This window comes from Lissotriton helveticus, chromosome 4_1 (assembly GCF_964261635.1).
Source record: "Lissotriton helveticus chromosome 4_1, aLisHel1.1, whole genome shotgun sequence".
Classification (NCBI taxonomy): Eukaryota; Metazoa; Chordata; class Amphibia; order Caudata; family Salamandridae; genus Lissotriton; species Lissotriton helveticus.
In genome coordinates this window covers 1,120,080,789-1,120,096,408 of record NC_136063.1, presented here as the reverse complement: position 1 = coordinate 1,120,096,408, position 15,620 = coordinate 1,120,080,789, and positions in this window count along the sequence as shown.

Here is a 15,620-nt window from a genome sequence, read left to right as displayed (position 1 = left end):
TAACAGCGCTGTACAGACCTCCTCCACTTGGATGTCCTGCCAAACAGGGGAAGAAGACAAACGACCAACCCTTTGTTCCTGGTGGGAGGAGCTCTGACCAAGCCCACCCTGAGGTGTATGGACTGGACTATCATCAAGAACCCTTCCCGTGTTCCCTGTTCTAAAGCCCCCTTTTTATTCTTTTCTTCTTGGAACTCCACACAATTTGAACTGTCAAAATTTACTGTTAAATAAAAACAATCACTACCCCACTCTTGTCCTGGCATTCTCTACACCTGGGGTTCACAGTGGTGTTATTAGTGGGATTGGTCATTGTATAAAATGACCCAACCCGTCACCATGGAAGACATGATCGCCCAGTTAGCAGAGGGACAGAGACACTTGCAGTTGGTTATGGAACGCCAAGCCCAAGCAGCCCAGAAGGAAAGAGAAGCCTTCCACTCTGCCCTGAAAGAGTAAGCTACCCTATTAGTCACAAACCACCAAGTCCAGGACACAGCTATCCTATGACTCACTGATGCCATATCCACAGCCAGGGCCCATCCTAATATACCTAGTTCCGTGCTCCAGAAATACCAAGAAGGGGAAGACCCCAATTCTTTTTTTGTAAATTGTGAGAGGGTGGCTACAACTGTGAGCTGGCCTCCCGAGAGATGGGATCAATATATAGCCCCCCCCTTCTATCTGGGGAGCTACAAGTTGCCTATCAGGCCACCAACCCCTCGGGCCTCACACCCTACCCTGAGATAAAGAAAACAATCCTTGAAAGGCTGGAGTATGACACAGAATATTACAGGTCGAAATTCCGCAAAGAGAAGTGGGTGGCGGGTGACAACCCGAGAGCCCTCTATTACCGGGTTTGAGACTTAGAAGAAAGGTGGTTACAGCCCAGCCACTCCACTATGGAGAAGGTCTCAGAAAAAGTATATTTGGAACAATACCTAGAGGCCCTTCCTGCCAACACCAGATCTTGGTTGAGACAACATCCGCACTTGACTGTACAAACGTTGGTGGACCTGGCCTGTGCCTATCACTGATCCCCGGATTTTAAAGCCCAACATATGAAAACCCCTCCAACTCTAGCCCCCAAAACATCCTTCATACAGACTGGGAGTAGAAGTGCCAGTGTAGGGAGAGGGCTGACGAGAGCACCAACACAACCCCTTCCTTCGACATCCGGACCTCAGTGTTTTAAGTATCTGGACTGGGGACACATAGCTAAAAATTGCCCAGTGAAAAGTGAAACGACAGAGCCTACGGAGGTCGGTGTGACCCGGGGAAGGGTGCTTGCTACAGGAGGAACGAAGCCCTGTTATAGAAAAAACATTTGTCTAAATGGCCGGTCTGTTGATGCTCTATTGGATACCGGGTGTCACCACATGGTAATATCACAAGACCTGGTTCCTATGAGTCACATTAAAAGCAAAGCCCAAATACAAGTGTCTTGTGTTCATGGGGAAGTCCAGCTATAACCCATAGCCAATGTCCTTATGGACATAGATGGAGACCCCAGATACGACAAGTCGGCATAGTCCCAACTCTTCCAGAAAAGGTTATATTAGGAACAGGCCTGCCCCGGTTCGAGAAGTACCTGGCCAAAGTGTCTAGAAAGCTCCCTGAGACAGAATGGTTACAAGAAGCTCCCTTTTCTACCTCTGAATTCCAGCAAAACAAATTCAAAGTCTCGAAGTCTAGATCAGAAAAAAGGAGGGAGCGAGCAGCTTATACAAAGTCTTTGTGTTCCCCTGTTACCTGTCTCCTTTCCTCCCCAGAAGAGAGTGACTGGCCAGCCCGTAGCTTCAGGACAGCTCAATGAGATGACAGCACTCTAACTCATGCCTGGAGTCAAGCCCACAAAGAGGAACCTAACAAGGTAGGACCCTACTTTCTTATTAAAAAGGGGTTCCTTTATCGGGTCTGTGGGACTCCCACTTCACGAAAGGAACAACTACTGGTTCCCCTCCCGTTCAGAAAACAAGCTATGCACATAGCACGTAGTCAGGTTGGGGGTGGTCACTACGGGCAAGAACACACACTGCAGTATTTATTAGAGAAGTTCTAATGGCCTGGTGTTTATAGGGAAGTCGCTAGGTTTTGTGCATCCTGTCCCAGGTATCAGCTAGTCAATCTGTCTACAGATAAAAAAAGCCCCGCTAAGACCCTTACCTATAATCAATGTCCCCTTTAAACGGGTAGGCATGTACTTGGTTGGTCCTCTTTTGCCCTCATCCCATGGACACAGGTATATACTCGTGGTAGGCGATTATGCCATCCGATACCCCGAAGCCATACCACTAACAAGCATGACCACCACTGTAGTTGCCCAAGCAATGATCTCTTTTTTTTCCAAGGGTCGGATTTCCCTTAGAGATCCGAGCAGGGAACCCCCTTCATGTCCAGATTAAGGAGAGAAGTTTTCACCAACTCCGTACCGCTGTTTACCATCCTCAGACGGGCGGTTTGGTAGAATGGTATAAACGAACCATAAAGACTATACTCAGAAAGTGCATCACGGATTCAGGGAAAGACTGGGATCGAAAGCTCCCGTTAGTATTGTTTGCTGTACGCACCCATGAACAGTCATCAACCGGGTTTAGTCCCTTCGAGCTTGTCTTTGGCCGAAAACCCCGTACCCTGCTAGACAGGACTTGGAACAATGGACCGAGGAAGAAGAGGAGGAAAGACCTCTGTTAACATATTCCACTGCCCTAAAGAAAACTCTAACATCCCTCTGGAAGGAGGTACAGCAAAATCTTGAAAAAGCCCTATACCAACAAAAGACAGCTTATGACAGGAATGCACAAATCCGTCAACTGAAGGCCAGAGATAAAGTACTCATATTGATGCCGACCTCAGAAAAGAAATTGTTAGCAACGTGGCAAGGTCCTTATACCATCACCAGTCAGGTAACCCCTGTCACGTATAGAGTGGCTATACCCATAACCAGAACCAGAGCCAGAGAACAGGTATACCATATCAACTTGCTAAAGAAATGGGAGGACCCACCCCCTCAGGTTAGAAACACTGTGGTGTCAGTAAACCACATCAGATGTACAAAGACCCTAGAAATACCTGATTATCCCTTAACTTCCTCGTCGGTAGAACGACCCAATGTAGGGGAAATGCTCACTACTAAAGAATGAACACAATTGTTTAACGTGTTGGATAGTTTTCCAAAAGTGTGCTCCAGCACTCGGGGGAGAACAACTCTGGTCCACCATAACATAAGAACCGAAGCAAGAACAGTTATAAAGTTAAAACCTTACCGCATACCTGACACCAGATGACAAGAAGTGTACTCAATGTTACAGGCAGACATTATAGAACTCTCCCAGAGCAACTGCTGTTCCCCAGTAGTGTTGGTGCCCAAGCCAGATGGTAGTCTACGGTTTTGGATCAACTTCCGCCAACTTAATGCGCATTCCAAGTTCGACAGTTATCCTATGCCAAGGGTTGATGAGCTCGTAGAAAGACTCGGGGGAGCCCGTGTGATGTCCACAATTGATCTAACAAAGGGCTGTTGGTAGATTCCTCTCCATCCCACTGCCAGGGAAAAAACAACTTTCTCCACTCCCTCCGGGCTGCACCACTTTAAGGTCATGCCCTTTGGACTGCACAGAGCACCCGCAACTTTTAAGAGGTTAATGGACATCATTCTACGAGCCCATCAACAATACGCAGTAGCTTACTTGGATGACATCGTGGTATACAGCCCTGACTGGGGAGACACACTTAGACCATCTTAGGCGCATCTTCTCATCCCTCCACCAATCAGGTCTAACCCTCAACCCCAAGAAGACCACCCTAAGAACTAATCACATAGAGTATTTGGGGTACTCCATTCAAAACGGAACCATACAGCCACAACGCAGTAAGTTAGAAGCACTACAGAATATACCCCGGCCGACCACTTAAAAGGACATATGAGCTTTCCTCAGACTAGTTGGTTATTACTGACGCTTTATTCCAAACTTTTCATCCTTAGCTTGTCCCCTGACTGACCTCCTAGCACATAGATAGCCCAACAACAGAGTAGAGTGGACAGACCTCCAAGAAAACAGCTTTCTGACCCTAAAAACCCCGTTATGCCAAACTCCAGTTTTAATGTGTCCCATTTTCGAAAGACCCATTGTCCTACAAATGGACGCTTCTGACCATGGACTAGGGGCAGTCCTCTCCAAACCTGACCAATACTATATCTCAGTCGTAGGTTGCTCCAACGAGACACCCATTACTCCACAATGGAAAAAGAATGCCTGGCTATCAAGTGGGCCCTGGGGGCCCTGCAATACTACCTGTTAGGACGCCCTTTCTTTTTAGTTACCGACCACACGCCTCTCACCTGGCTTGCCACTCACAAGGAAACCAACCCCAAGATACTCCGATGATTCCTCTCCTTACAACCTTTTTCTTTTCAGACCATCCATGCCCCCGGTCGAGCCCAAGGGAATGTGGATTTCCTCTCTCGATATCCATCCGACACATGGCCCGAACGTCCATGCCTGGAAGGAGAGCACTGTAGTCCTGCACTCTTCGTGAGCGGGACTCCCAAGATGGCGTCCACGACTAGACCGCCGGAACAGGAAATAGGCAGTCTAGTCTTTCTGGAAGGAGCCGTGGCGATCCAGCAAGTGGAGAAACAAAAGGCGGACACAGAACACAGGGAGGCGTTCGATACTGACCCAGAGGACCACGGACCTGGCGAGACCAGCAGGAGACCGGACCAGCAAGAAGACACCGACACAAGCGAGAGCACCACAAACCGCCAAGTGGCAACGCTCACGAGTCAGACCAACCCGAGGAAGAGGAGGAGGGCGACAAGGCTCCAACAGCCCCGGCCCAGGAGGGTCGTGGCCTTAGGAAATACCGTTTTTTATCTTCCTCACTGTGGGTTGGTGGAGGTCAGGAGTGTAAATAGCACCCGGCTACACCCCGTTCACTCTACACCACTTCCCCCCTCCTACCCCGAGCACCAAACTTCATTTTCTTGTTCTGCGCACTTGTGTTTGGGGTGCTGACCCGGCTATTGATTTGTTGTCCCTTGAGGGTAACAACGCTGTACAGACCTTCTCAACCTGGACGTCCTGCCAAACAGGGGAAGAAGACAAATGACCAACCCTTCGTTCCTGGTAGGAGGAGCTCTGACCAAGCCCACCCTGAGGTGTACGGACTGGACTATCATCAAGAACCCGACCCCTTGTTCCCTGTTCTAAAGCCCCCCTTTTTGTCCTTTTCCTCCTGGAACTCCACACAATTTGAACTGTCTAAATTGACTGTTAAATAAAAACAATCACTACCCCACTCTGGTCCTGGCATTCTCTACACCTGGGGATCACGTGTCCTTTGATTTCCTTCTTTCATATTAAGCACTCCTACTTGCTAGCTCCCTCTCTATCATGCTTGTGTTTAGTTCTACCCCCCTGCTGATACTGCCTTGAGTGTTCCTGTTTGATTGCCAGAATGTGTGGACACAGCTGACAACCTAGGTGGTGTTTCTTGTTCACTGTGAGTATTGTCTTTGAGTTACATTTATAACACCACCATAAGCTTCAGCTTTACAGAGCCTGCCTTTCCATGTATATCCTATATGTGGGTATTTGCAGTCAGTATTTGTAACAGCCTTACCATGTGGCTTGCCCAAGTGCTTTACCTTTATTGTTAATATTGTTTTATATATATATATGTCTTGCATATCCGTTCTGCATGTCATTTTTCAGCATGCTAAATCACCTCTGAGGGCCTGTCTTTTCTGAGCCTTACCTCTCTTATTATCTTGTACAGAACTTCCTCTTTGGATTCCCTTTCTCCTTTGACTCACTGTGTGATCTTGGGCAGCTTTGTATCCAGTATTTGGCCTACTTTGTCTTCCCTGACACCAGTCATTGCCAGAGTCCCTGACACATCCCAGTGTCCCGGACTGAGTCCTGACACCTTCATGACGTTGCCTCAGGGAAAGTTCTGGATGGTGGTGGGGTCGTATTTACTATTCCTACTCCCTCCGAGAGGTGCGTATCTCAGGGAAAGTGCTGGATGGTGGTGGGGAAAATGTACTATTCCTTCTCCAACAGGGGCTTACCTCAGGGAAAGTGCTGGATGGTGACGGGGGCAAATGTACTATTCCTACTCCGACCGGTGCTTGCCTCAGGAAAAGTGCTGGATGGTGGTGGGGGCAAATTAACTATTCCCACTCCGACAGGTGCGTGCCTCAGGGAAAGTGTTGGATGGTGGTGGGGGCAAATTTACTATTCCTACTCCGACAGGTGCTTACCTCAGGGAAAGTGCTGGATGGTGGTTGGGGCAAATACATTTTTTGTACTTAAATTAAAAATGTAAACTGTACATTTCATATTTTCATTTATTTTCTTTGTCAAGCATGCAATTAAACTTTTTTAAACAATTCTCAACAGATAAAATCATATTAACTAACCAGTGTTGAGGAACACATCCTTAACCACAATAATCAAATCAAGCTCATCAACACTGAAGAAGCCAAACTATACAGGCTTCAAGTTAAGAAACATGTTATGTGAATATTTATCATTGTATTAAACATTAGAGCCTCTCAAACAAAAGCAAAATTGTTTTTTTCCTAGCACATAAGCACTAAACTATTTCTTTTCAGGCTATGTGCTCTTTTTTTCAGAACTAAATAAGTTAAAGCTCCAAACACCACAGAAAGGACAACTGAAAGAAACATTCAAAGAAAACCAGCATCTATACTAGGACCTTCCAACAACACAACAGAAAAACCTAAAAAAGGTAACCTATTTCATTCTGTCAAATCTCTTCAAAAATAACCTTTTTTCATCAATGGTATCAAAGCAGCACACAATTCCAAACCAACATTATCAAGCCAATGCAATTAAAGCCTGGTAAAATGTTGTTACAAATGCTGTAAAATAATTAGGGTACACTAACTTTTCACTTGCAGGCAAAATATTTTTAAAAGCAACCACACACAAAATCACTTAAACATTTTTTTCTTTTTTTCTTCTTTCTACAGAGAATGGCAGCAAGAAACCTAGCCAATTGTTGGCAGTCAAGCAGGGGAAATAGACTGTTAAGTTACAGTAGCTATGTTTATTGTAAGGAGAGATGAACTGAGCCCCGGTTTCATTGGAGGTGTGTGCATTATTACTAATCCCATTGCACATGCAGAGCGATTACTCTTGGTGACACTGTTGAAAGGACCACCAACATACCTACTCTGCCTCTGGAAGGGAGGTATCTCAAAACATCTTATCCATGTATGCCCACAATTCCCAACCTACGCAGAACTATTCAGCATAAAAAACAGGCAAGTAACTCCCTATGTGTAACATCCCAAACCTTCTGATATTAACATTCCACCAGAAATTACTGTAACCATTACTAATGAAACCTTTATTTTGCATGACAACAATAAACCTCTTAAAAAGTATTCTAATCTTTAGCACACCCCATAATCTTGTTAAGTTAGAGACTAGTAATATTTGGATGATGGATGGAATGTTAAAATCCACACCCCATCCATTCACCCAAATATACACTATTCACGCCTACATTAATCATACAGTAGTGCCCTTAGTGTACAGTTTACTCCCTGATAAACAAACCTCAACATACACTGAATTTTTGGTCAGTGATAAAAGATAAAACCATGAACAAAAGTCCTAGAAAAGTGTCAATTGACTTTGAATTACCTATGATTAACACAATTACCTCACGATTTGTCAAAGATAGTCAGAAAAAGAAAACAAACGTTCTTTGAAAGTTTTACGTCGTGGTTTTTATTTCATGTTACATCTGTGGAAAAAGGACAGCCAACACGTGTTTGACCCTAATGGCCTATAGGCCGTGGGCTTTTTCAAGGCAAGAGTCAGGTGTTGGTGCAGGTAGAATTCATGATTCTTTAGAAGGCCGGTATTACATTTCTGCGGTCCTGGAACCAAAATGTACACAAATACCCAAATTCAAGGATGTTTTTTTCACTTTTCACAGGCTTATTGGAGAAAAATTCAAAAAACATCCTTAGTTGAGGATTACATATCAGACAGTAAACTGCAATTTGAATTGAAGAAACTAACAGCACTTTGCTTTGTTCCTCCTGACAGTGTAGATGAATACTACACGTCTATTACTGAATCTGATTATTTTAATGCAAACAAGGACAACTTGGCACCCCTTCTAAATTACTTTGAAGACACATGGATTGGCCATCTAGGCAGGTCAGGTCGCAGGAGAAAGCCACGTTTCCACATGAAATGGTGGAACTGCTACTCAACCTGCTTAGAGGGAAGAGAAAAAACAAAAAATGTCATAGAGGGATGGCCCAACTCCTTCAACACATCTATAGTTAAACCACATCCTAACTTCTATCATTGTTTGGAAATTTTGAAGGAGTGCTACAGCGCGGTTCCAGAAATCAATTCTAATCAATACTCACCATTTCACTGAAACCTTTAAACACACAACCATTCGTCAGTGGGGCCCATAACACTGCACGTTTACTCTTGTACACTTACACTTGGCTTCAAGGCTTTTGGTGAATTACACTGAAGAAATGCTGTAACATTAGGTGGAGTGTCTAAAACCTATTTAAATCAGTTATTATTTACACCTATAGATTATTACACTTTACCATGGTTTTATTCAAACATTTAATTATGCAGACGCACCACCATAGTGGCAATGGATCTGCTAGAAAGAAAATTAGGCGTAGGAAAATCACAAGACCAGCTTTTAAAATTCCATTTTCCCAATTTTATTAAAAGCAAAACTTTATTATGTCTGACATTTATGCGTTAATAAATTCTTTATTCAGTAAAATCTTAATCTTTATTTCAAAATGATCATTTTATTTAGAGCTCAGGAAAAATCGCTTATTTTAGAAATCAGTTAAAGTTTAGCAAAGAACCGATAGTTCCAAATTCATTCTCTCCTAACATCACTAACTAACACCCTCATCTTATCCTTTAAACCTGCAAAGCAAACAAGTAAAAAATCATTAGAGTCTTACATCCAGGAATCGGTCATCAGTCGGGCAGCACTTCCAGTAGAAATCGAAAAAGCGACCCCTTCTAGACAAAACCAGGGGTTTTTATACCTTAATTCCCTAACTTAATCTATCTAAAAAGTTACTATCACTACTTATTCAAACTCTGATTGGACAAATTCGGGGTGGGTGAGCATCATCTCACCATTACAATATAATTTTCTCGTTGGTTCAGCAGAAAAATAAAGGTTCTTTGTTTTAGGACAGTCCATAGCTTAGCTATTTCCTTAAGTTGAAGCATCGACTCCCGTTCTCACGATCACAACATTCAAGCGTCCATGTCTGGCACCCATCCTAGGTTCCGGGCCAAGGCAGCCTTGAACCTCCTCGAGCACAGGCAGTTCACTCTGACTTGCAGATTTTGGCGCGCCTGCGCTGTCCAGCTCTTGCTCACTGTTTACCAGAGTGTCCATTTTTTATCTAGGCCTCAGAAGCCACTTTTAGAACTATCATAGAAACAAACACAAATTCATGTTAGTTATTGAATTTAAACCCATTCTGTTTCCCTCCTACCATACTAATGTTTCCCATTAGTTGTTACCTAGCAAATAAGCCACACAAATGCGTTTTATACTTACGGAGAAGTGTGGCTCAATGGTTAGAGCAGCAGACCCTGATGCAGAGGTCTGGCTCGGGACCAGGGTTCAATTCCTGCCTTGGCTGGTCTCGGCGGATCTTGGGCTCATAATTCCTCGGACCTGATTACTCGCCTCGGTGCCTACTCAAAGCATGGGTCCCACGCTGCAACTCTGGGCAATAGTTTGCTTAGTCTCCACAACGGCCCCCTACAGCGCTAGGGATGCCTGGTTGCACCCTGGGGATGCCCAGGAGTGGACATTTCACGGGGAAAAACCAGGAATGGTTCCCTAGCGGTATGAGTACAGCGCCAGGACACTCAGGAGTATCAGTGCGCTTTACAAGTACCGCTACATTTACATTTTACTTACATAATCAATCACTTCTTAGCACAAAACGTATACAATAAGCACATTTAGTCTACCTTTGTTTACATTTAAGCTGTGCATTAATTCACAACACAATAACAACACATATTAATTAATTATATGGCAACATGCAAGCAAAATTAGTACTCCCGTGTATAATAAAATGTGTGTATCTTATCCTATGGTTGATTAATTTCACAAAACACCTTTAGTAAATGTTATCGTTATGGGACATTGACTTCAAGAGGGGTACACAAAATTTTGTGTTTGCCACCTCGCTCCATCAATTCCCTCATCTGGTGATTTTATCACCAAATAACTCTCAAAATTTTGGAAAATTTAGCAGAACATGTTTCAATTTGTTAATATCATCTATACTTATGTTTCTTTCTCTTTTGAATCTTTGAAAAACTTTTCTTTTATTTCTTCCATTTCTATTTCATTCTTTTCTCTCATTCTTGCCTGTTGTTCCTCATTCCTTTTCCTTATTGACTTTCTAAAATCTCTTCTGCTTTTGTATATACAGCATAATCTTATCATAAAAATTACTATCACTAAGATTGTTATCGGTATTAGTATTTTACCTATAAATGAACTACCTATTTCTTGAAACCAATGCTTAATTGCTGAGAAACCTTTACCCAGCCTTTCAAGGATACCTTCAACCTCCAGTGGTTCAATTTCTCTATGCAAATCTGTAATATTTATAATATACTTTTCAATATTCTGACTTTTATCTGGAATATAAGTGCAACAATGTTGAACTTTCAAAATTCCACAGACTCCTCCCTCTTTTGCTAACATTATATCAAGGGGAAGTCGATTTTGCATTACCATGGCTCTCATGGCAACCATTTCAGTATTTACCATCAGGAATCCTCCCGCTGTGTCTGTTGATAATCGATCAACTATTGGAGACAATTTTTGGATTCTATTTACATTAAATGAAATTCCCACTGCTGGTATCAGTGCTCCAAATACATCACCTATTATTTCTAACACATTTTCTCTTCTTTTTCAACTTAGAACTTTACCTATCTCATGCTTTCCATTAGTACCTCTATCTACATGAAACATTTTAGGAAAGACCAAACCCACATAACATGTCCCATACCAATGGTCTGGTAATCTATAATAGGCTCAATTTCCACAAATAAAATAAATTCCAGGAAAAACAGGATAATTTCCTCCTTTAAATCCCCAACCCCCTATAATTCTATAGGTATCTTCACATTGACTTGCACCCACAAAATAATTGTCATACATTGAGTTGTCTCTTCTAATACAAAATGTTCCCAACATTGGTGCATCTATATTGATTGCTACATTCACATTCTTATCCTCAATATTCTCATCATCAAATGTGTAATATTTAGACTTTGCATGTTTCATTTTCTCATTTCATTTGTAAGCAATTCTTCTTTCCTCAACCATGTTTAAGAATGCCTTCTCCTCAACTCTCATTTTACATGTCAAATAATGATTAAAAGCGTATTCATGTGTTAATTAATCTACTTCTAAGAAATATTCTCCCATTTCCTTTGCAGGCTTTCTTTTATTCAATGTACCATCAATTTTTAATTTTGCAAATATTTCATCTACATTGGAATAATGATATTCCAATTTCTCAGTCTTGTAAAACAAACTTGCAATTACACTACATGTTACTCCATATGTAAGAGGAAGGTGGTGATATGTCACCCCTTCTGACACTGATGCTGGTAATTTTACACAAACATAACAGTCATCAACATTCATAGTTTTAATGTACTCAAGTAATAACTTTGAAAAAGTATTTTTGGTGTAATCACTTATAGACCTATCTTGAAGCAACTCTGGCTTGTACACATGAGTTTCATGCACCTTTTCTTTCTCGACTGGCATACTTGAACTCACATTCGGTTTTAATTTTGTTAAATTACTTTGGAAAGGGATCACAATAGCTAAAATGATCCACAATATAATCAACAACCCCATGCATATTGTAAAGCATCTACACCATTTTCTAAAAATAGAACATTTCGTTTTGTGATTATTCATTGCCATTTTTCCCTAACACAGTTTCTTCGACCTTATGTCACTTACAAGTTGCACACCTCACTCAACACACTAACAAGTTTTCTTCGACCTTGTGTCAATTACTATTCTAAATTATACTACAATTAGATTTTTCTAACAAGTTTTCTTCGACCTTTTGTCAACTCCGACCTCTCCTATATTTACAATATCCGTCTCACAGGACTTCAGGCTTTTTACTTTAGTATCATATACTTTAGGCACCTATCTTTTATTTCTTAGTTGACTTCTTTACTCACTTTTCCCAAATGGCTTTGGGTCGTACAGGTCTTCTTGACTACTATTAACCTCCTCAATTGGTGGCAGGACAATATATGTCCACTCAGGTTACTTATACCTCTGATTTGGACGTCTTACTCTTTTTGGCCTTTGAATAGTCTCTATTTTCTTTCAGGCTGGGGATCTCATTTACTTGGTCTTCTTGCTCTTTTGTTTTGTTCACTATTTTGAATCTCAATCCACCAGCTTCTTTAAGCCAATTCTCTCCTTTACAGACTTTCTTAGTCTTTGGCTCTATTGTGTTATGCTTCACTCTCCAAGCTCTTTTTCTTGTACTTTTTCTTAATGGAGTTTCATCTGCACTGTCACCAGTTTCACTTTCAGTGTCTTCTGCTGTATCATTGATTATGATCTTCACAATGTCTTTGTCTTCATCAGATTTAGTTTTCTCTACTGTTACTCTGTTAGGAACACCTTCATAACTGGTACTTGGAGTCTCATCCTTTTCGTGAGTTACTTCCTCTTCTCCAGTCTCAGGATTTCCGTTCCTGCTTTCAGAGTCTTCAGATTGCTTTTCAGTTTCCTTCTTCTCAGCAACTTTCTTTTTACTTTCTTTTGCGTCTCTACTGGTGCTTGTCTTTACCGATTCTCGATCTTCAGGTTGATCTTCTGAATCTGGTATTTCAACAATCTCCCTTTCACCTTCACCTTCAGATGCAGAACTGGCTTCTGATACTTCCAGATGTCGACGTTCCTGTCGATCTTCAATATCTGGATTCTTTTCTGGTTGACCTTCAGAATCAGAGTCAGTTGTACTTTCACCGTCGTATGGGTATTCAGGTTCAGGCACACGGATGGTGTGACTAGCATGAACCCACCTTTTCAGTCCAGCACACTTAACTGCAGTAGTACTGACCAAGATAACTTGACGTGGTCTTTGCCACCTTGGTACCAAACAATTCCTTCTGCGATGGACTTTCACTCGTACCCAGTCACCAGGGACTAGATCATGAGCTGGATTTTTCTCTTTGGAATTTGATTCAGTTCCCACCTGGTGGAGCACAGAAGTTACCACATCAGACAGATTTTTGCAGTAATCCAGTATGATGTCATCATTAATCATCAACAACTTATCAACTGGTACATAGGCCTGTCTCATCACCCTGCCCATCAAGATCTCATGTGGACTTAATCCAGTTTTTCTGTCAGGTATGCTTCTCAGTGTCATTAAACCAAGTGGCAAAGCATCAGGCCACTTCATTCCTGTTGCCAAACACATCTTTGCAATTCTGTTTTCAATTGTTCCATTCACCTGTTCAACTACTCCTGAAGCCTCAGGTCTATATGCACAATGCAGCTTCTGGCGAATATCCAGAGCTTCGCAGATCATCTGCATAAGTTCATTTTGAAAATGCGGGCCTCTGTCCGACTCAATAGTCACCGGAAACCGGAAGCGTGGTATTATCTCACGCAAGAACAGTTTAGCAACAGTTAATCCATCATTCCTCTGTGTGGGGAAAGCTTCTACCCATCGAGAGAACAAACAGATTATCACAAGAACATATCTGAGTCTGTTGCATGGAGGTAGCTCAACAAAATCCATCTGAACTCTTGTGAATGGGCCACCCTCCCGTCCTATGGTTCCCAAGCTTACAACAGTTTTTCTGTTTGGATTAAATTGTTGACAGATCAAGCATCTTTGACACAGACTTTCAACAATCATTCAGAATTTTGGATTATACCAAGTCTGTCTAAAGAGACAAATCATAGCATCTCTACCAATGTGGGCTTGACCATGGTACATTCGGGCCGGATGTATGACGTTATAAAGCATGCATTTACAACGCATGCCATCACAACGCAACTTTTACATCGCAGGTGCCATTACAACGCATGGCATTACAACGCATGTATTTACAACGCAGGGGCTATTACAACGCATGCCATTACAACGTAAGTATAGGTAAGTATATAATTTAAATTACAAATGTAAATAATTCTAATTTAATTAATTTAATTTAATTTAATTTAATTTAATTAATTTAATTTTAATTTAATTTTACTTTATTTTTTACCTTGTACCCTTTTACCCAAAAACCCAAAACTGACTCTGAACCCTAAAAATACCCCTTTACCCAAAAACCCAAAACTGACCCTAAACCCTTAAAATACCCCTTTACCCAAAAACCCAAAACTGACCCTGAACCCTAAAAATACCCCTTTACCCAAAAACCCAAAACTGACCATGAACCCTAAAAATGCCCCTTTACCCAAAAACCCAAAACTGACCCTGAACCCTAAAAATGCCCCTTTACCCAAAAACCGAAAACTGACCCTGAACCCTAAAAATACCCCTTTACCCAAAAACCCAAAACTGACCCTGAACCCTAAAAATGCCCCTTTACCCAAAAACCCAAAACTGACCCTGAACCCTAAAAATACCCCTTTACCCCAAAACTGAAAACTGACCCTGAACCCTAAAAATACCCCTATACCCAAAAACTGAAAACTGACCCTGAACCCTAAAAATACCCCTTTACCCAAAAACTGAAAACTGACCCTGAACCCTAAAAATACCCCTTTACCCAAAAACTGAAAACTGACCCTGAACCCTAAAAATACCCCTTTACCCAATAACTAAAAACAGACCCTGAACCCTAAAAATACCCCTTTGCCCAAAAACCCAAATCTCACCCTGAACCCTAAAAATGCCCCTTTACCCTAAAACCCAAAACTGACCCTTAACCCAAAAAATACCCCATTTAAAAAACAAACATATAACATTTTAAATATAATTATATACTTACCAGTACTTACATTGTAATGGTATGCGTTGTAATAGCACCTGCGTTGTAAATACCTGCGTTGTAAATACCTGCGTTGTAATGGTTTTTGCGTTGTAAAAGTTTCGTTGTAATGGTAGTGCGTTGTAAAAGTTGAGATGTAATGGTTGTTTCCCATTCGGGCCATATCTGAAATCATGCTATCGGGCATTACTGGTCTTTCATCTTTCTAAACCCAAATCTCATCTTCCTCCCTTTGTCTGCATCCTGATTTTAATCAAATATCTTTTTCCCCTGCTCCTGCCTCTTCCTGCATCTGCTTCACTTCCTGCCAAGTCTCAACTACAGAGGTTAGCATTAAAGGACTTGGAACATGTTCTTCAGTTTTTTCTCGATTGATTGAAATGTGATTCTTTGCACAATGTTTTGCAATTGCATCAGCGTAACTGTTTCCTCTTGTGATATAATCCTCACCCTTTTTATGAGCAGAACATTTTACCACAGCCAATTTTTCAGGTAACTGTATCACGTCTATCAGTGTCTTCACAAACTCTGCATTCCAAA